The 22,315-nt window shown below is 27.8% G+C and overlaps 1 long non-coding RNA gene across 4 annotated transcripts; it reads left to right on the forward strand.

Annotated features, from left to right (window-relative positions):
- The first annotated feature begins 13,697 nt into the window (after positions 1–13,697).
- On the forward strand, positions 13,698–17,946 carry LOC131638239 (uncharacterized). 4 transcript variants are annotated; one of them, XR_009294622.1, is made up of 7 exons: positions 13,698–13,857; positions 14,107–14,191; positions 16,071–16,274; positions 16,354–16,386; positions 16,501–16,756; positions 17,060–17,196; positions 17,307–17,946. It is a non-coding gene; the product is annotated as an uncharacterized LOC131638239 (long non-coding RNA). The 4 variants fall into 4 exon arrangements; XR_009294621.1 differs by having other exon boundaries at positions 16,354–16,756; XR_009294620.1 differs by having other exon boundaries at positions 16,071–16,756.
- The last annotated feature ends 4,369 nt before the right edge of the window (positions 17,947–22,315 follow it).

A 22,315-nucleotide genomic window follows, 5' to 3' on the forward strand; every position in this document is an offset into this window, starting at 1 on the left:
ATTGTAGTGAAGGTTTAATAAAGGTGGGGGATAAGGGTATCAAACTGGATCGCAGGTGACAATCAATTTACATAAATATTAATTTCTTGATCTATATAGTATCGATATGTTTGTTCTTGTAAACCAGTATAGTGTAAAATTAATAGCCTATCAATTATGTGTTATGCTTTTAATACTTTGAACCGAGTTTCAAATTACTTTAGGTAGAAGGCTTGTGAATTTTTTGTCTATGTTTCTGCCACACAAGAATTTTCTTTTGAGTTTTCTTCTATGGAGTTTTCTCTTTATATATGACATGCAAACGAGTCTTCTACTTGAACTCATATAATTGTAGTTATAATCAACATAACATACATTACTTTTAGAGGCACTATAGTGGATTTTAAATTAGAAGCCTGCACACAGTGAATTATACCTCAATTCTATTTAATCAATTCTCAATGTAATGTTTGTTATGTTAATAATTCCAATAGTTATGTGAGCTGAATTAGAAGACTCGCGTGTAGAATGTTTCTCATGAGAAAATTTCGTAGTAACAACCTCTAAAGAGAGCTGTGTTGGAAGAAGTCAATGGTTCGTCAATTAATTGTCGTACTACACACAGTAATATTAGATATTAAATATAAATTAATTTTATATTTTAAAAATATATATTTAGAAAAAAGAGTTAAATGGTAAACAAATATATATGGTAGTAAGTTTAATTTAATTCCACAAATTGAGTTTTTCTTCTTATAATAATTTAACACATATTGATAAAACCTATAATATTTTGAAGATGGATTGTTACTCTGTACATGTCGTTGGCAACTAGCAAAACACTTACTGGGTAAGTTCATAATATTTTTTATTTTAAAAAAATAGTATTTTTATAATCATTTAGCCAAATTCAATTCTTGTAAATAATACATTGAATTAAGCAAAAAAATGAATCGAATAGTACATCACATCTTAAGAATAAGTTTGATTAATCATTTTAAAGTTTGACAAAAATTAAACTAAAAATTAAAAAATTTAATTTAAAACTGATTTGTCCAATATTTAAGTCTATAAAATGAGTCATTTTGTTATACTTTTTAGTTTATGAGTATACAAAAGATACGTAGAAAGTAGTTCATACATACGAAAGCTTAAAGTGTGTATGTGTCCCTAGTGCACTTTATGCCAATAAAAAGCATGCTCTTTTTTTATTGTTCGTTATTTTTTTTGGTTTATATTTTCATTACATATGATAAAAGCTTTAATGTTATATTTTTTTTCTTATTGTAGTGAAGGTTTAATAAAGGTGGGGGATAAGGGTATCAAACTGGATCGCAGGTGACAATCAATTTACATAAATATTAATTTCTTGATCTATATAGTATCGATATGTTTGTTCTTGTAAACCAGTATAGTGTAAAATTAATAGCCTATCAATTATGTGTTATGCTTTTAATACTTTGAACCGAGTTTCAAATTACTTTAGGTAGAAGGCTTGTGAATTTTTTGTCTATGTTTCTGCCACACAAGAATTTTCTTTTGAGTTTTCTTCTATGGAGTTTTCTCTTTATATATGACATGCAAACGAGTCTTCTACTTGAACTCATATAATTGTAGTTATAATCAACATAACATACATTACTTTTAGAGGCACTATAGTGGATTTTAAATTAGAAGCCTGCACACAGTGAATTATACCTCAATTCTATTTAATCAATTCTCAATGTAATGTTTGTTATGTTAATAATTCCAATAGTTATGTGAGCTGAATTAGAAGACTCGCGTGTAGAATGTTTCTCATGAGAAAATTTCGTAGTAACAACCTCTAAAGAGAGCTGTGTTGGAAGAAGTCAATGGTTCGTCAATTAATTGTCGTACTACACACAGTAATATTAGATATTAAATATAAATTAATTTTATATTTTAAAAATATATATTTAGAAAAAAGAGTTAAATGGTAAACAAATATATATGGTAGTAAGTTTAATTTAATTCCACAAATTGAGTTTTTCTTCTTATAATAATTAAACACATATTGATAAAACCTATAATATTTTGAAGATGGATTGTTACTCTGTACATGTCGTTGGCAACTAGCAAAACACTTACTGGGTAAGTTCATAATATTTTTTATTTTAAAAAAATAGTATTTTTATAATCATTTAGCCAAATTCAATTCTTGTAAATAATACATTGAATTAAGCAAAAAAATGAATCGAATAGTACATCACATCTTAAGAATAAGTTTGATTAATCATTTTAAAGTTTGACAAAAATTAAACTAAAAATTAAAAAATTTAATTTAAAACTGATTTGTCCAATATTTAAGTCTATAAAATGAGTCATTTTGTTATACTTTTTAGTTTATGAGTATACAAAAGATACGTAGAAAGTAGTTCATACATACGAAAGCTTAAAGTGTGTATGTGTCCCTAGTGCACTTTATGCCAATAAAAAGCATGCTCTTTTTTTATTGTTCGTTATTTTTTTTGGTTTATATTTTCATTACATATGATAAAAGCTTTAATGTTATATTTTTTTTCTTATTGTAGTGAAGGTTTAATAAAGGTGGGGGATAAGGGTATCAAACTGGATCGCAGGTGACAATCAATTTACATAAATATTAATTTCTTGATCTATATAGTATCGATATGTTTGTTCTTGTAAACCAGTATAGTGTAAAATTAATAGCCTATCAATTATGTGTTATGCTTTTAATACTTTGAACCGAGTTTCAAATTACTTTAGGTAGAAGGCTTGTGAATTTTTTGTCTATGTTTCTGCCACACAAGAATTTTCTTTTGAGTTTTCTTCTATGGAGTTTTCTCTTTATATATGACATGCAAACGAGTCTTCTACTTGAACTCATATAATTGTAGTTATAATCAACATAACATACATTACTTTTAGAGGCACTATAGTGGATTTTAAATTAGAAGCCTGCACACAGTGAATTATACCTCAATTCTATTTAATCAATTCTCAATGTAATGTTTGTTATGTTAATAATTCCAATAGTTATGTGAGCTGAATTAGAAGACTCGCGTGTAGAATGTTTCTCACGAGAAAATTTCGTAGTAACAACCTCTAAAGAGAGCTGTGTTGGAAGAAGTCAATGGTTCGTCAATTAATTGTCGTACTACACACAGTAATATTAGATATTAAATATAAATTAATTTTATATTTTAAAAATATATATTTAGAAAAAAGAGTTAAATGGTAAACAAATATATATGGTAGTAAGTTTAATTTAATTCCACAAATTGAGTTTTTCTTCTTATAATAATTTAACACATATTGATAAAACCTATAATATTTTGAAGATGGATTGTTACTCTGTACATGTCGTTGGCAACTAGCAAAACACTTACTGGGTAAGTTCATAATATTTTTTATTTTAAAAAAATAGTATTTTTATAATCATTTAGCCAAATTCAATTCTTGTAAATAATACATTGAATTAAGCAAAAAAATGAATCGAATAGTACATCACATCTTAAGAATAAGTTTGATTAATCATTTTAAAGTTTGACAAAAATTAAACTAAAAATTAAAAAATTTAATTTAAAACTGATTTGTCCAATATTTAAGTCTATAAAATGAGTCATTTTGTTATACTTTTTAGTTTATGAGTATACAAAAGATACGTAGAAAGTAGTTCATACATACGAAAGCTTAAAGTGTGTATGTGTCCCTAGTGCACTTTATGCCAATAAAAAGCATGCTCTTTTTTTATTGTTCGTTATTTTTTTTGGTTTATATTTTCATTACATATGATAAAAGCTTTAATGTTATATTTTTTTTCTTATTGTAGTGAAGGTTTAATAAAGGTGGGGGATAAGGGTATCAAACTGGATCGCAGGTGACAATCAATTTACATAAATATTAATTTCTTGATCTATATAGTATCGATATGTTTGTTCTTGTAAACCAGTATAGTGTAAAATTAATAGCCTATCAATTATGTGTTATGCTTTTAATACTTTGAACCGAGTTTCAAATTACTTTAGGTAGAAGGCTTGTGAATTTTTTGTCTATGTTTCTGCCACACAAGAATTTTCTTTTGAGTTTTCTTCTATGGAGTTTTCTCTTTATATATGACATGCAAACGAGTCTTCTACTTGAACTCATATAATTGTAGTTATAATCAACATAACATACATTACTTTTAGAGGCACTATAGTGGATTTTAAATTAGAAGCCTGCACACAGTGAATTATACCTCAATTCTATTTAATCAATTCTCAATGTAATGTTTGTTATGTTAATAATGCCAATAGTTATGTGAGCTGAATTAGAAGACTCGCGTGTAGAATGTTTCTCACGAGAAAATTTCGTAGTAACAACCTCTAAAGAGAGCTGTGTTGGAAGAAGTCAATGGTTCGTCAATTAATTGTCGTACTACACACAGTAATATTAGATATTAAATATAAATTAATTTTATATTTTAAAAATATATATTTAGAAAAAAGAGTTAAATGGTAAACAAATATATATGGTAGTAAGTTTAATTTAATTCCATAAATTGAGTTTTTCTTCTTATAATAATTAAACACATATTGATAAAACCTATAATATTTTGAAGATGGATTGTTACTCTGTACATGTCGTTGGCAACTAGCAAAACACTTACTGGGTAAGTTCATAATATTTTTTATTTTAAAAAAATAGTATTTTTATAATCATTTAGCCAAATTCAATTCTTGTAAATAATACATTGAATTAAGCAAAAAAATGAATCGAATAGTACATCACATCTTAAGAATAAGTTTAATTAATCATTTTAAAGTTTGACAAAAATTAAACTAAAAATTAAAAAATTTAATTTAAAACTGATTTGTCCAATATTTAAGTCTATAAAATGAGTCATTTTGTTATACTTTTTAGTTTATGAGTATACAAAAGATACGTAGAAAGTAGTTCATACATACGAAAGCTTAAAGTGTGTATGTGTCCCTAGTGCACTTTATGCCAATAAAAAGCATGCTCTTTTTTTATTGTTCGTTATTTTTTTTGGTTTATATTTTCATTACATATGATAAAAGCTTTAATGTTATATTTTTTTTCTTATTGTAGTGAAGGTTTAATAAAGGTGGGGGATAAGGGTATCAAACTGGATCGCAGGTGACAATCAATTTACATAAATATTAATTTCTTGATCTATATAGTATCGATATGTTTGTTCTTGTAAACCAGTATAGTGTAAAATTAATAGCCTATCAATTATGTGTTATGCTTTTAATACTTTGAACCGAGTTTCAAATTACTTTAGGTAGAAGGCTTGTGAATTTTTTGTCTATGTTTCTGCCACACAAGAATTTTCTTTTGAGTTTTCTTCTATGGAGTTTTCTCTTTATATATGACATGCAAACGAGTCTTCTACTTGAACTCATATAATTGTAGTTATAATCAACATAACATACATTACTTTTAGAGGCACTATAGTGGATTTTAAATTAGAAGCCTGCACACAGTGAATTATACCTCAATTCTATTTAATCAATTCTCAATGTAATGTTTGTTATGTTAATAATGCCAATAGTTATGTGAGCTGAATTAGAAGACTCGCGTGTAGAATGTTTCTCACGAGAAAATTTCGTAGTAACAACCTCTAAAGAGAGCTGTGTTGGAAGAAGTCAATGGTTCGTCAATTAATTGTCGTACTACACACAGTAATATTAGATATTAAATATAAATTAATTTTATATTTTAAAAATATATATTTAGAAAAAAGAGTTAAATGGTAAACAAATATATATGGTAGTAAGTTTAATTTAATTCCATAAATTGAGTTTTTCTTCTTATAATAATTAAACACATATTGATAAAACCTATAATATTTTGAAGATGGATTGTTACTCTGTACATGTCGTTGGCAACTAGCAAAACACTTACTGGGTAAGTTCATAATATTTTTTATTTTAAAAAAATAGTATTTTTATAATCATTTAGCCAAATTCAATTCTTGTAAATAATACATTGAATTAAGCAAAAAAATGAATCGAATAGTACATCACATCTTAAGAATAAGTTTAAATAATCATTTTAAAGTTTGACAAAAATTAAACTAAAAATTAAAAAATTTAATTTAAAACTGATTTGTCCAATATTTAAGTCTATAAAATGAGTCATTTTGTTATACTTTTTAGTTTATGAGTATACAAAAGATACGTAGAAAGTAGTTCATACATACGAAAGCTTAAAGTGTGTATGTGTCCCTAGTGCACTTTATGCCAATAAAAAGCATGCTCTTTTTTTATTGTTCGTTATTTTTTTTGGTTTATATTTTCATTACATATGATAAAAGCTTTAATGTTATATTTTTTTTCTTATTGTAGTGAAGGTTTAATAAAGGTGGGGGATAAGGGTATCAAACTGGATCGCAGGTGACAATCAATTTACATAAATATTAATTTCTTGATCTATATAGTATCGATATGTTTGTTCTTGTAAACCAGTATAGTGTAAAATTAATAGCCTATCAATTATGTGTTATGCTTTTAATACTTTGAACCGAGTTTCAAATTACTTTAGGTAGAAGGCTTGTGAATTTTTTGTCTATGTTTCTGCCACACAAGAATTTTCTTTTGAGTTTTCTTCTATGGAGTTTTCTCTTTATATATGACATGCAAACGAGTCTTCTACTTGAACTCATATAATTGTAGTTATAATCAACATAACATACATTACTTTTAGAGGCACTATAGTGGATTTTAAATTAGAAGCCTGCACACAGTGAATTATACCTCAATTCTATTTAATCAATTCTCAATGTAATGTTTGTTATGTTAATAATGCCAATAGTTATGTGAGCTGAATTAGAAGACTCGCGTGTAGAATGTTTCTCACGAGAAAATTTCGTAGTAACAACCTCTAAAGAGAGCTGTGTTGGAAGAAGTCAATGGTTCGTCAATTAATTGTCGTACTACTCACAGTAATATTAGATATTAAATATAAATTAATTTTATATTTTAAAAATATATATTTAGAAAAAAGAGTTAAATGGTAAACAAATATATATGGTAGTAAGTTTAATTTAATTCCATAAATTGAGTTTTTCTTCTTATAATAATTAAACACATATTGATAAAACCTATAATATTTTGAAGATGGATTGTTACTCTGTACATGTCGTTGGCAACTAGCAAAACACTTACTGGGTAAGTTCATAATATTTTTTATTTTAAAAAAATAGTATTTTTATAATCATTTAGCCAAATTCAATTCTTGTAAATAATACATTGAATTAAGCAAAAAAATGAATCGAATAGTACATCACATCTTAAGAATAAGTTTGATTAATCATTTTAAAGTTTGACAAAAATTAAACTAAAAATTAAAAAATTTAATTTAAAACTGATTTGTCCAATATTTAAGTCTATAAAATGAGTCATTTTGTTATACTTTTTAGTTTATGAGTATACAAAAGATACGTAGAAAGTAGTTCATACATACGAAAGCTTAAAGTGTGTATGTGTCCCTAGTGCACTTTATGCCAATAAAAAGCATGCTCTTTTTTTATTGTTCGTTATTTTTTTTGGTTTATATTTTCATTACATATGATAAAAGCTTTAATGTTATATTTTTTTTCTTATTGTAGTGAAGGTTTAATAAAGGTGGGGGATAAGGGTATCAAACTGGATCGCAGGTGACAATCAATTTACATAAATATTAATTTCTTGATCTATATAGTATCGATATGTTTGTTCTTGTAAACCAGTATAGTGTAAAATTAATAGCCTATCAATTATGTGTTATGCTTTTAATACTTTGAACCGAGTTTCAAATTACTTTAGGTAGAAGGCTTGTGAATTTTTTGTCTATGTTTCTGCCACACAAGAATTTTCTTTTGAGTTTTCTTCTATGGAGTTTTCTCTTTATATATGACATGCAAACGAGTCTTCTACTTGAACTCATATAATTGTAGTTATAATCAACATAACATACATTACTTTTAGAGGCACTATAGTGGATTTTAAATTAGAAGCCTGCACACAGTGAATTATACCTCAATTCTATTTAATCAATTCTCAATGTAATGTTTGTTATGTTAATAATTCCAATAGTTATGTGAGCTGAATTAGAAGACTCGCGTGTAGAATGTTTCTCATGAGAAAATTTCGTAGTAACAACCTCTAAAGAGAGCTGTGTTGGAAGAAGTCAATGGTTCGTCAATTAATTGTCGTACTACACACAGTAATATTAGATATTAAATATAAATTAATTTTATATTTTAAAAATATATATTTAGAAAAAAGAGTTAAATGGTAAACAAATATATATGGTAGTAAGTTTAAATTAATTCCACAAATTGAGTTTTTCTTCTTATAATAATTTAACACATATTGATAAAACCTATAATATTTTGAAGATGGATTGTTACTCTGTACATGTCGTTGGCAACTAGCAAAACACTTACTGGGTAAGTTCATAATATTTTTTATTTTAAAAAAATAGTATTTTTATAATCATTTAGCCAAATTCAATTCTTGTAAATAATACATTGAATTAAGCAAAAAAATGAATCGAATAGTACATCACATCTTAAGAATAAGTTTAAATAATCATTTTAAAGTTTGACAAAAATTAAACTAAAAATTAAAAAATTTAATTTAAAACTGATTTGTCCAATATTTAAGTCTATAAAATGAGTCATTTTGTTATACTTTTTAGTTTATGAGTATACAAAAGATACGTAGAAAGTAGTTCATACATACGAAAGCTTAAAGTGTGTATGTGTCCCTAGTGCACTTTATGCCAATAAAAAGCATGCTCTTTTTTTATTGTTCGTTATTTTTTTTGGTTTATATTTTCATTACATATGATAAAAGCTTTAATGTTATATTTTTTTTCTTATTGTAGTGAAGGTTTAATAAAGGTGGGGGATAAGGGTATCAAACTGGATCGCAGGTGACAATCAATTTACATAAATATTAATTTCTTGATCTATATAGTATCGATATGTTTGTTCTTGTAAACCAGTATAGTGTAAAATTAATAGCCTATCAATTATGTGTTATGCTTTTAATACTTTGAACCGAGTTTCAAATTACTTTAGGTAGAAGGCTTGTGAATTTTTTGTCTATGTTTCTGCCACACAAGAATTTTCTTTTGAGTTTTCTTCTATGGAGTTTTCTCTTTATATATGACATGCAAACGAGTCTTCTACTTGAACTCATATAATTGTAGTTATAATCAACATAACATACATTACTTTTAGAGGCACTATAGTGGATTTTAAATTAGAAGCCTGCACACAGTGAATTATACCTCAATTCTATTTAATCAATTCTCAATGTAATGTTTGTTATGTTAATAATTCCAATAGTTATGTGAGCTGAATTAGAAGACTCGCGTGTAGAATGTTTCTCATGAGAAAATTTCGTAGTAACAACCTCTAAAGAGAGCTGTGTTGGAAGAAGTCAATGGTTCGTCAATTAATTGTCGTACTACTCACAGTAATATTAGATATTAAATATAAATTAATTTTATATTTTAAAAATATATATTTAGAAAAAAGAGTTAAATGGTAAACAAATATATATGGTAGTAAGTTTAAATTAATTCCACAAATTGAGTTTTTCTTCTTATAATAATTTAACACATATTGATAAAACCTATAATATTTTGAAGATGGATTGTTACTCTGTACATGTCGTTGGCAACTAGCAAAACACTTACTGGGTAAGTTCATAATATTTTTTATTTTAAAAAAATAGTATTTTTATAATCATTTAGCCAAATTCAATTCTTGTAAATAATACATTGAATTAAGCAAAAAAATGAATCGAATAGTACATCACATCTTAAGAATAAGTTTAAATAATCATTTTAAAGTTTGACAAAAATTAAACTAAAAATTAAAAAATTTAATTTAAAACTGATTTGTCCAATATTTAAGTCTATAAAATGAGTCATTTTGTTATACTTTTTAGTTTATGAGTATACAAAAGATACGTAGAAAGTAGTTCATACATACGAAAGCTTAAAGTGTGTATGTGTCCCTAGTGCACTTTATGCCAATAAAAAGCATGCTCTTTTTTTATTGTTCGTTATTTTTTTTGGTTTATATTTTCATTACATATGATAAAAGCTTTAATGTTATATTTTTTTTCTTATTGTACTGAAGGTTTAATAAAGGTGGGGGATAAGGGTATCAAACTGGATCGCAGGTGACAATCAATTTACATAAATATTAATTTCTTGATCTATATAGTATCGATATGTTTGTTCTTGTAAACCAGTATAGTGTAAAATTAATAGCCTATCAATTATGTGTTATGCTTTTAATACTTTGAACCGAGTTTCAAATTACTTTAGGTAGAAGGCTTGTGAATTTTTTGTCTATGTTTCTGCCACACAAGAATTTTCTTTTGAGTTTTCTTCTATGGAGTTTTCTCTTTATATATGACATGCAAACGAGTCTTCTACTTGAACTCATATAATTGTAGTTATAATCAACATAACATACATTACTTTTAGAGGCACTATAGTGGATTTTAAATTAGAAGCCTGCACACAGTGAATTATACCTCAATTCTATTTAATCAATTCTCAATGTAATGTTTGTTATGTTAATAATGCCAATAGTTATGTGAGCTGAATTAGAAGACTCGCGTGTAGAATGTTTCTCACGAGAAAATTTCGTAGTAACAACCTCTAAAGAGAGCTGTGTTGGAAGAAGTCAATGGTTCGTCAATTAATTGTCGTACTACTCACAGTAATATTAGATATTAAATATAAATTAATTTTATATTTTAAAAATATATATTTAGAAAAAAGAGTTAAATGGTAAACAAATATATATGGTAGTAAGTTTAATTTAATTCCATAAATTGAGTTTTTCTTCTTATAATAATTAAACACATATTGATAAAACCTATAATATTTTGAAGATGGATTGTTACTCTGTACATGTCGTTGGCAACTAGCAAAACACTTACTGGGTAAGTTCATAATATTTTTTATTTTAAAAAAATAGTATTTTTATAATCATTTAGCCAAATTCAATTCTTGTAAATAATACATTGAATTAAGCAAAAAAATGAATCGAATAGTACATCACATCTTAAGAATAAGTTTGATTAATCATTTTAAAGTTTGACAAAAATTAAACTAAAAATTAAAAAATTTAATTTAAAACTGATTTGTCCAATATTTAAGTCTATAAAATGAGTCATTTTGTTATACTTTTTAGTTTATGAGTATACAAAAGATACGTAGAAAGTAGTTCATACATACGAAAGCTTAAAGTGTGTATGTGTCCCTAGTGCACTTTATGCCAATAAAAAGCATGCTCTTTTTTTATTGTTCGTTATTTTTTTTGGTTTATATTTTCATTACATATGATAAAAGCTTTAATGTTATATTTTTTTTCTTATTGTAGTGAAGGTTTAATAAAGGTGGGGGATAAGGGTATCAAACTGGATCGCAGGTGACAATCAATTTACATAAATATTAATTTCTTGATCTATATAGTATCGATATGTTTGTTCTTGTAAACCAGTATAGTGTAAAATTAATAGCCTATCAATTATGTGTTATGCTTTTAATACTTTGAACCGAGTTTCAAATTACTTTAGGTAGAAGGCTTGTGAATTTTTTGTCTATGTTTCTGCCACACAAGAATTTTCTTTTGAGTTTTCTTCTATGGAGTTTTCTCTTTATATATGACATGCAAACGAGTCTTCTACTTGAACTCATATAATTGTAGTTATAATCAACATAACATACATTACTTTTAGAGGCACTATAGTGGATTTTAAATTAGAAGCCTGCACACAGTGAATTATACCTCAATTCTATTTAATCAATTCTCAATGTAATGTTTGTTATGTTAATAATTCCAATAGTTATGTGAGCTGAATTAGAAGGCTCACGTGTAGAATGTTTCTCATGAGAAAATTTCGTAGTAACAACCTCTAAAGAGAGCTGTGTTGGAAGAAGTCAATGGTTCGTCAATTAATTGTCGTACTACACACAGTAATATTAGATATTAAATATAAATTAATTTTATATTTTAAAAATATATATTTAGAAAAAAGAGTTAAATGGTAAACAAATATATATGGTAGTAAGTTTAAATTAATTCCACAAATTGAGTTTTTCTACTTATAATAATTTAACACATATTGATAAAACCTATAATATTTTGAAGATGGATTGTTACTCTATACATGTCGCTGGCAACTAGCAAAACACTTACTGGGTAAGTTCATAATATTTTTTATTTTAAAAAAATAGTATTTTTATAATCATTTAGCCAAATTCAATTCTTGTAAATAATACATTGAATTAAGCAAAAAAATGAATCGAATAGTAGATCACATCTTAAGAATAAGTTTAAATAATCATTTTAAAGTTTGACAAAAATTAAACTAAAAATTAAAAAATTTAATTTAAAATTGATTTGTCCAATATTTAAGTCTATAAAATGAGTCATTTTGTTATACTTTTTAGTTTATGAGTATACAAAAGATACGTAGAAAGTAGTTCATACATACGAAAGCTTAAAGTGTGTATGTGTCCCTAGTGCACTTTATGCCAATAAAAAGCATGCTCTTTTTTTATTGTTCGTTATTTTTTTTGGTTTATATTTTCATTACATATGATAAAAGCTTTAATGTTATATTTTTTTTCTTATTGTACTGAAGGTTTAATAAAGGTGGGGGATAAGGGTATCAAACTGGATCGCAGGTGACAATCAATTTACATAAATATTAATTTCTTGATCTATATAGTATCGATATGTTTGTTCTTGTAAACCAGTATAGTGTAAAATTAATAGCCTATCAATTATGTGTTATGCTTTTAATACTTTGAACCGAGTTTCAAATTACTTTAGGTAGAAGGCTTGTGAATTTTTTGTCTATGTTTCTGCCACACAAGAATTTTCTTATGAGTTTTCTTCTATGGAGTTTTCTCTTTATATATGACATGCAAACGAGTCTTCTACTTGAACTCATATAATTGTAGTTATAATCAACATAACATACATTACTTTTAGAGGCACTATAGTGGATTTTAAATTAGAAGCCTGCACACAGTGAATTATACCTCAATTCTATTTAATCAATTCTCAATGTAATGTTTGTTATGTTAATAATGCCAATAGTTATGTGAGCTGAATTAGAAGACTCGCGTGTAGAATCACTACTAGAAAACTGCATTTTAGCTGCGGATTTAGCCTCGGCCACCGACACCGACGCTAATTAGCCTCGGTCAAACCCAAGCTATTCAGAAGCTAAAAAGTCATTTTATAGTTACATTTGAAACTTATTGTTATTTAATTCTTTAGACACGGCTAAGCCGAGGCTAGATATTTTCTAATTTTTGAATTAATTTTTTTTCTATATTTGTCAAGGCTAAACCAAGGCTAACTTTTAATATTTTTTGTATTTTATCTAATAGACACGGTTCAAGCCGAGACTAGTATTGTTATTATTAAGTAGACACGGTTCACCGAGGCTAATATTGCTAAGAATTTACAAAAATTAAAAAACTGTCTTAATGATGTTTCGAACAGACAACATGTTGACTAGAATGTAATACCTTAACCAACTCATCTATCCAGGTTGATTACCACGTTTAGTGATTTTATTTATTCATTATGTGGTTCTTTTAATAATACCCAAAATTCATTTTCCCTCTCTTCTCTTTACCCTTTTCCTCTTCGTTTTCCCACATTTTTTTTTCATTCTCTTACTTTTTCATAAAAACCCTAAAACCAAACAAAAAATCAATAAACTGAAATCAAACAAAAAATCAAAATCTTACAATCCTAATTGATTATCTTACTTTTCATCTCTTCGTACGATAGTTGAGAGATGGGTGAACTAACTGCAAGATCATCCATTCTATTTTATTCAAGTTCATCAGGTACTTTTTCCCCTTTCCCTCTACCTCTTCCCTCTGCTTTTTCATCTCTAATTTGCTTTCATCTCTTAAGAAACAAAAAACCCTAAGAATCATCGGATGAATCATCGGGTTCAAAGAGCAAAACCCTAAGCATCTTCGAAGGAATAAACTTCTTCAATTTATCACTATTGCTATGCACTTCTTCTTCGTGTATAGTAATGTATGTTTCTTAGCTCCATAATTCTAATGGTTTCAGTTTACTAACTGCAGTGACTTCCGGTTTTTCTGGCTTCTCAACATAGCACATTTTAATACAACCTTTGGTTCTGCTTGTTGATTCAAATTTTGAAACCAGGTAATCTCCCTCTCTCTATAACTTATTATTGATAGTCGGTGTTTTCTGCCACAATATGCTATAATGGTGCCGCAAAGCGGCCGGTATGGCGGGATATCCACCGTCGAGAACACTGGTTTGTAGAAGTAAAAAAAACTAATGTGTAGAAGTCAATAAAAATATAATATATGTATTTTGAACCTTCCAGTGAAGTATATGTTTTATAGGTAACATTTTGATCTTGTGCTTTGAGATTACCTAACAGATTGAAACTATCTTGAATGTTAAAAGTATGGAAAAGAGAGTTGCATCAAAATATACAAATAGGTTTGTTTTATCAGGTTTGGAAGAATATAATTCTAACAGGGGCTTATTTCTCAGTGATAACAACAAGTGTTTAAAATGACCAGCGGCAACTATTCATTAACTACTACTGACCTTGAATTTTTTTTATTGTTTAATTAATTAATTAATTATTCAAATTATGAAACTACAATACTCTTTAGTTCAATAGTTAAATAATATCCGACCTGTGTCTAACCTGCCAACTATGATGTCTGACGAGGAGGAAGAATTAGAGAGCTTGTTGACAATTTCAATGTGAGTTTGTGAGTTTAGAAAATCCCAAGAACGTATTGTGTGAAGCTTCATAATGTAACTTGGAAACACAGACACAACTCCAGGTTGTTGAGCAATCGAGTTTGCTTCATTTTTTTGACATATAAGCTGCAAAGCTTGAGAATCCATGTTTGTAGTTATGTATTAAAGCATTCTCCTTCCTGAATAATTCACAAAATTGCACATAATCTATCAATAATTAATCACATTTCACAATACTAATTGCCAATTGATCATTATATATATGCACTTACTTTCTTAATAGAGTGTTTAAAATATGAGCATGATATTTGCGAAGGGTTCCATTAGTTGAAGATGCAGCTCCCATATATGCAGTTTTTGAATCAATATCAAGAAATTTCTGCTAAGAAACTATCACAAATTTTCCTTTTTCAATATCGCATGATCAAATGAAGTTTATAATCTATTTCTCTACCTCTTTTCAAGTGTAAATCTGAAAGTTATAAATGAATCACACTTCTAACCAACTAGTTTGCATTTTATTTTGTCAGCAAAGTCTTGTAATTAACTGACTGAGTTAACCTTTGAAATGAAAAGTTATAGGTAAATGAAAGGAGTGGTGCCAATAGATAAGCTTAAAATTTCAAGAATTTACTATTACCTTCTACATGGAATGGAACCAGTTTGGACTAAAAATACTAATATTTCTTTACATATTTCTCTAGATGCAATAAATTTTAACTTAGTTGAAAGAGATTATTTTTTAATTCATTGATCGATGAATGTATAATGAATGTAAACTTAATATAAATTAGATACATTGCTTGATAATGAATGCTTAGGTAAAGTTTGGTTAACTTATGAAATTGAATCTGAAGGCAAGTTCTTCAACTCAAGTACACCAAATAAACTGCACTTAATGGTTGGAAGTTGGAGCGTCTAATGTTACATGCATCCAACCTGATTTATTCACATTTTGTTTTCAACATATAATATAAGACATGTGAACTAGTTGGTGGTATGACATGATTTATTCACCTTTTGGGAACATCATTGTGTTTTTTGTTTTGGTTAAATTATCTTGTTATCCTTGATTAAATGCACTAAGTCAGAAAATTAAATGCACCATCTCTTACAATAGGATATATGAGAAACTAATTCTTTGGTTTTCTTTACTCTGAATTGAACCGAACTGTCGTACCAGTTTGGTGAACCGGTTCAGTCCTACCAAAAACTCAAATGACACGAAAATTTAGTGATGTAGTTTAACAAGATATGTTTTAATGTTTAGTGACTCACGTGTTAATTGTTTTCCATATAGAAAATGGATCTTACTTGGATGTATAATAGAGCATATTCCGCTAGACACGGATTGAAAGAAGAGTTTGTTCATGGTGTTAAAAAATTTGTGAATCTCAACTAGTCAAACAAAGCTTGTGCCAGATTGGGTTTGGCTCTAAATTTCTCTATCTTCTATTATGAAAATCTCAACCAGTCAAACAAAGCTTGTGCCATGGCCAAACAGGTTTGTGTTAATGGATTTTTTATTGGTTTACGATAGCTTTATCATATTTGTTGACTAGGGTGTTTGTATCTTATGAAAGTATCTGGAAGGACGGGACGACGATGATGACAAGGTTATTATTTTTAAACCTTAACATTAGTTATACTTTCAACCCTCCCAATGAGGACCTTCAAACTTTCTTACTTGCTTTCTGTTATTTCTATGATGCCTCAACGCTTGCAAGCAGATCCGCAGTATTCTTCAAGGTGGCTAGAGGGGGAGTTCCTCTGGCCAACAGTTTTGAAGGTCTTGGGTTCTCGGAGAATGTGAAACGCAAATGTAGAGAAGACAGAGCTATTTCCGACAGTGTTGACCTTGTTGATTGTGAATCTCACACGCCTGATTCTCGTCCTCCGGTTCATGCTTTTTCTTCCGATTAAATGGCTAATAGTACGCCTCAGAGTCCTCATGGTTCTAGATTGTCGATCATCTTTGATCCTTAGGTTTTCTATCTCTCTCTATCAACAATAACAATCTATTTCGTTCTTGTTATTTTTATTTAATTATTGTATTCTTTTTGCATCTTTGTTATGCGTTAATGTTAGTTATTATCTTTTTTTTTGTTACTGTTGAATTCAATTTTGTAGCTGCTACTGAATTTTAATTACATGTGTTTTATTGTGTTTCTATTCACTATGTGTTTAGTGTATTTAATTCTAACAATCATTTGGTGAATTAACTTAAATGCTTATAGGTTAGTTTTATTGAAATAGTATGTTATTACCAAGTTTAAGTTGTGTATGCAGAATGGAACACTCAGAAGGGGTGATGTAGTGGTCTGCGGAGGAGATTTTAGAAAGGTTGGAAGACACGTTAACTTAACTTTCAATGTTTAATGAGGCATAATTTATTTATTTTTGATAAATAATGAACTTAGCTTCAGGTATGGTTACAGCTACTATCATTATTAGAATTTGTACATTATCTTTGTTGATGTTAATACATTGTTTAACTTATCGAAGACTTTGCTTGTGATATCGTAATGGTGACTAGGGATCCATTGAAGCCGTCAAACAAGCCCTGTAGGCGCTACCACAAGATAATGTCATGCTGAAGTTTTTGATGGAAACAACTGGTGATGGAAGCACAAGTGATGCTGACCTTGCCATGGCAAGCAAAGCTATTATTTTTGGATTTAATGTCAAAGCATCAGGTTCTGTAAAAAGCTATGCCGTGGAAATTTTGATATAGTGCATACTTTAGTTAGTGAATACAGTTGTGGAGGTGTACATCAAATTAGGTAGTAAGTGACTGATGCAAGCTGAACACTTTGATATGTCTTGTTTCTCTACTTTGAATTATTCTCCTGCTAACCATTTTATATGGGCATTGATCTTAAATCAAATATGGTTCAAAAGCTAATTTTTATGTTGCTTCTAGAGCTTGATCATAGCCTCGGCTTAACCCAGGCTAATTAAATTTAATGACTTTTATAATTTGACTTTAGCCTCGATTTGGCCGAAGCTAATTTTTATGTTGACTTCGGGAAATTGACCTTAGCCTCGGCAAATCCCTGGCTAATTAATTTTGTTCACTCTTATAATTTAACTTTAGCCTTGGTTTGGTCGAGGCTAAATATTTTGTTGACTTTCAAAGGTTGCCCTTAGCCTCGGCCTAGCCCATGCTATTAGTAGCGTTGGCTTCAAGAGAGCCTCGATTTAGACTCGACTGAACCGAGGCTACAGTAGACGCGGCTCATTTTGGCCGAAGCTAAATGTTAGCTACGACTGTTTTAGACTGTCCCGACACCGAGGCTACGCCGAGGCTAATTGTCTAGTAGCATCGGTTTTTTGCCTTATAGCCACGACCAACGGCCGAGGCTAAAAACTGTGTTTCTAGGAGTGAATGTTTCTCACGAGAAAATTTCGTAGTAACAACCTCTAAAGAGAATTGTGTTGGAAGAAGTCAATGGTTCGTCAATTAATTGTCGTACTACTCACAGTAATATTAGATATTAAATATAAATTAATTTTATATTTTAAAAATATATATTTAGAAAAAAGAGTTAAATGGTAAACAAATATATATGGTAGTAAGTTTAATTTAATTCCATAAATTGAGTTTTTCTTCTTATAATAATTAAACACATATTGATAAAACCTATAATATTTTGAAGATGGATTGTTACTCTGTACATGTTGTTGGCAGCTAGCAAAACACTTACTTGGTAAGTTCATAACATTTTTTCTTTTATTAAAATAGTATTTTTATAATCATTTAGCCAAATTCAATGCTTGTAAATAATACATTGAATTAAGCAAAAAAATGAATCGAATAGTACACCACATCTTAAGAATAAGTTTAATTAATCCTTTTAAAGTTTGACAAAAATTAAACTAAAAATTAAAAAATTTAATTTAAAACTGATTTGTCCAACATTTAAGTCTATAAAATGAGTCATTTTGTTATACTTTTTAGTTTATGAGTATACAAAAGATACGTAGAAAGTAGTTCATACATACGAAAGCTTAATGTGTGTATGTGTCCGTAGTGCACTTTATGCCAATAAAAAGCATGCTCTTTTTTATTGTTCGTTATTTTTTTGGGTTTATGTTTTCATTACATATGATAAAAGCTTTAATGTTATATTTTTTTTCTTATTGTAGTGAAGGTTTCATAAAGGTGGGGGATAAGGGTATCAAACTGGATCGCAGGTGACAATCAATTTACATAAATATTAATTTCTTGATCTATATAGTATCGATATGTTTGTTCTTGTAAACCAGTATAGTGTAATATTAATAGCCTATCAATTATGTGTTATGCTTTTAATACTTTGAACCGAGTTTCAAATTACTTTCGGTAGAAGGCTTGTGAATTTTTTGTCTATGTTTCTGCCACACAAGAATTTTCTTTTGAGTTTTCTTCTATGGAGTTTTCTCTTTATATATGACATGCAAACGAGTCTTCTACTTGAACTCATATAATTGTAGTTATAATCAACATAACATACATTACTTTTAGAGGCACTATAGTGGATTTTAAATTAGAAGCCTGCACACAGTGAATTATACCTCAATTCTATTTAATCAATTCTCAATGTAATGTTTGTTATGTTAATAATGTCAATAGTTATGTGAGCTGAATTAGAAGACTCGCGTGTAGAATGTTTCTCATGAGAAAATTAGGTAGTAACAACCTCTAAAGAGAGCTGTGTTGGAAGAAGTCAATGGTTCGTCAATTAATATTCGTACTACACACAGTAATATTAGATGTTAAATATAAATTAAATTTTATATTTTAAAAATATATATTTAGAAAAAAGAGTTAAATAGTAAACAAATATATATGGTAGTAAGTTTAATTTAATTCCACAAATTGAGTTTTTCTTCTTATAATAATTAAACACATATTGATAAAACCTATAATATTTTGAAGATGGATTGTTACTCTGTACATGTCGTTGGCAGCTAGCAAAACACGTACTGGGTAAGTTCATAATATTTTTTATTTTATAAAAAATGGTATTTTTATAATCATTTAGCCAAATTCAATGCTTGTAAGTAATACATTGAATTAAGCAAAAAAAATGAATCGAATAGTACATCACATCTTAAGAATAAGTTTAATTAATCATTTTGAAGTTTGACAAAAATTAAACTAAAAATTAAAAAATTTAATTTTAAACTGATTTGTCCAATATTTAAGTCTATAAAATGAGTCATTTTGTTATACTTTTTAGTTTATGAGTATACAAAAGATATGTAGAAAGTAGTTCATACATACGAAAGCTTAAAGTGTGTATGTATCCCTAGTGCACTTTATGCCAATAAAAAGCATGCTCTTTTTTATTGTTCGTTATATTTTTTGGTTTATATTTTCATTACATATGATAAAAGCTTTAGTGTTATATTTTTTTTCTTAATGTAGTGAAGGTTTAAAAAAGGTGGGCGATAAGGGTATCAAACTTGATCGCAGGTGACAATCAATTTACATAAATATTAATTTCTTGATCTATATAGTATCGATATGTTTGTTCTTGTAAACCAGTATAGTGTAAAATTAATAGCCTATCAATTATGTGTTATGCTTTTAATACTTCGAACCGAGTTTCAAATTACTTTAGGTAGAAGGCTTGTGAATTTTTTGTCTATGTTTCTGCCACACAAGAATTTTCTTTTGAGTTTTCTTCTATGGAGTTTTCTCTTTATATATGACATGCAAACGAGTCTTCTACTTGAACTCATATAATTGTAGTTATAATCAACATAACATACATTACTTTTAGAGGCACTATAGTGGATTTTAAATTAGAAGCCTGCACACAGTGAATTATACCTCAATTCTATTTAATCAATTCTCAATGTAATGTTTGTTATGTTAATAATTCCAATAGTTATGTGAGCTGAATTAGAAGACTCGCGTGTAGAATGTTTCTCATGAGAAAATTTCGTAGTAACAACCTCTAAAAAGAGCTGTGTTGGATGAAGTCAATGGTTCGTCAATTAATTGTCGTACTACACACAGTAATATTAGATGTTAAATATAAATTAAATTTTATGTTTTAAAAATATATATTTAGAAAAATTGTTAAATAGTAAACAAATATATATGGTAGTAAGTTTAATTTAATTCCACAAATTGAGTTTTTCTTCTTATAATAATTAAACACATATTGATAAAACCTATAATATTTTGAAAATGGATTGTTACTCTGTACATGTCGTTGGCAGCTAGCAAAACACTTACTGGGTAAGTTCATAATATTTTTTATTTTATAGAAAATAGTATTTTTATAATCATTTAGCCAAATTCAATGCTTGTAAGTAATACATTGAATTAAGCAAAAAAATGAATCGAATAGTACATCACATCTTAAGAATAAGTTTAATTAATCATTTTGAAGTTTGACCAAAATTAAACTAAAAATTAAAAAATTTAATTTTAAACTGATTTGTCCAATATTTAAGTCTATAAAATGAGTCATTTTGTTATACTTTTTAGTTTATGAGTATACAAAAGATACGTAGAAAGTAGTTCATACATATGAAAGCTTAAAGTGTGTATGTGTCCGTAGTGCACTTTATGCCAATAAAAAGCATGCTCTTTTTTATTGTTCGTTATTTTTTTTGGTTTATATTTTCATTACATATGATAAAAGCTTTAGTGTTATATTTTTTTTCTTATTGTAGTGAAGGTTTAATAAAGGTGGGGGATAAGGGTATCAAACTGGATCGCAGGTGACAATCAATTTACATAAATATTAATTTCTTGATCTATATAGTATCGATATGTTTGTTCTTGTAAACCAGTATAGTGTAAAATTAATAGCCTATCAATTATGTGTTATGCTTTTAATACTTCGAACCGAGTTTCAAATTACTTTAGGTAGAAGGCTTGTGAATTTTTTGTCTATGTTTCTGCCACACAAGAATTTTCTTTTGAGTTTTCTTCTATGGATTTTTCTCTTTATATATGACATGCAAATGAGTCTTCTACTTGAACTCATATAATTGTAGTTATAATCAACATAACATACATTACTTTTAGAGGCACTATAGTGGATTTTAAATTAGAAGCCTGCACACAGTGAATTATACCTCAATTCTATTTAATCAATTCTCAATGTAATGTTTGTTATGTTAATAATTCCAATAGTTATGTGAGTTGAATTAGAAGACTCGTGTGTAGAATGTTTCTCATGAGAAAATTTCGTAGTAACAACATCTAAAGAGAGCTGTGTTGGAAGAAGTCAATGGTTCGTCAATTAATTGTCGTACTACACACAGTAATATTAGATATTAAATATAAATTAATTTTATATTTTAAAAATATATATTTAGAAAAAAGAGTTAAATAGTAAACAAATATATATGGTAGTAAGTTTAATTTAATTCCACAAATTGAGTCTTTCTTCTTATTATAATTAAACACATATTGATAAAACCTATAATATTTTGAAGATGGATTGTTACTCTGTACATGTCGTTGGTGTCATACCCTAATTTTTGACCCCCCTGAGATGACATATCTTCAGGATTTTTCATCAGGTCAAGACAAGT

Source organism: Vicia villosa, unplaced genomic scaffold (genome assembly GCF_029867415.1).
Source record: "Vicia villosa cultivar HV-30 ecotype Madison, WI unplaced genomic scaffold, Vvil1.0 ctg.002224F_1_1, whole genome shotgun sequence".
Taxonomy (NCBI): domain Eukaryota; kingdom Viridiplantae; phylum Streptophyta; class Magnoliopsida; order Fabales; family Fabaceae; genus Vicia; species Vicia villosa.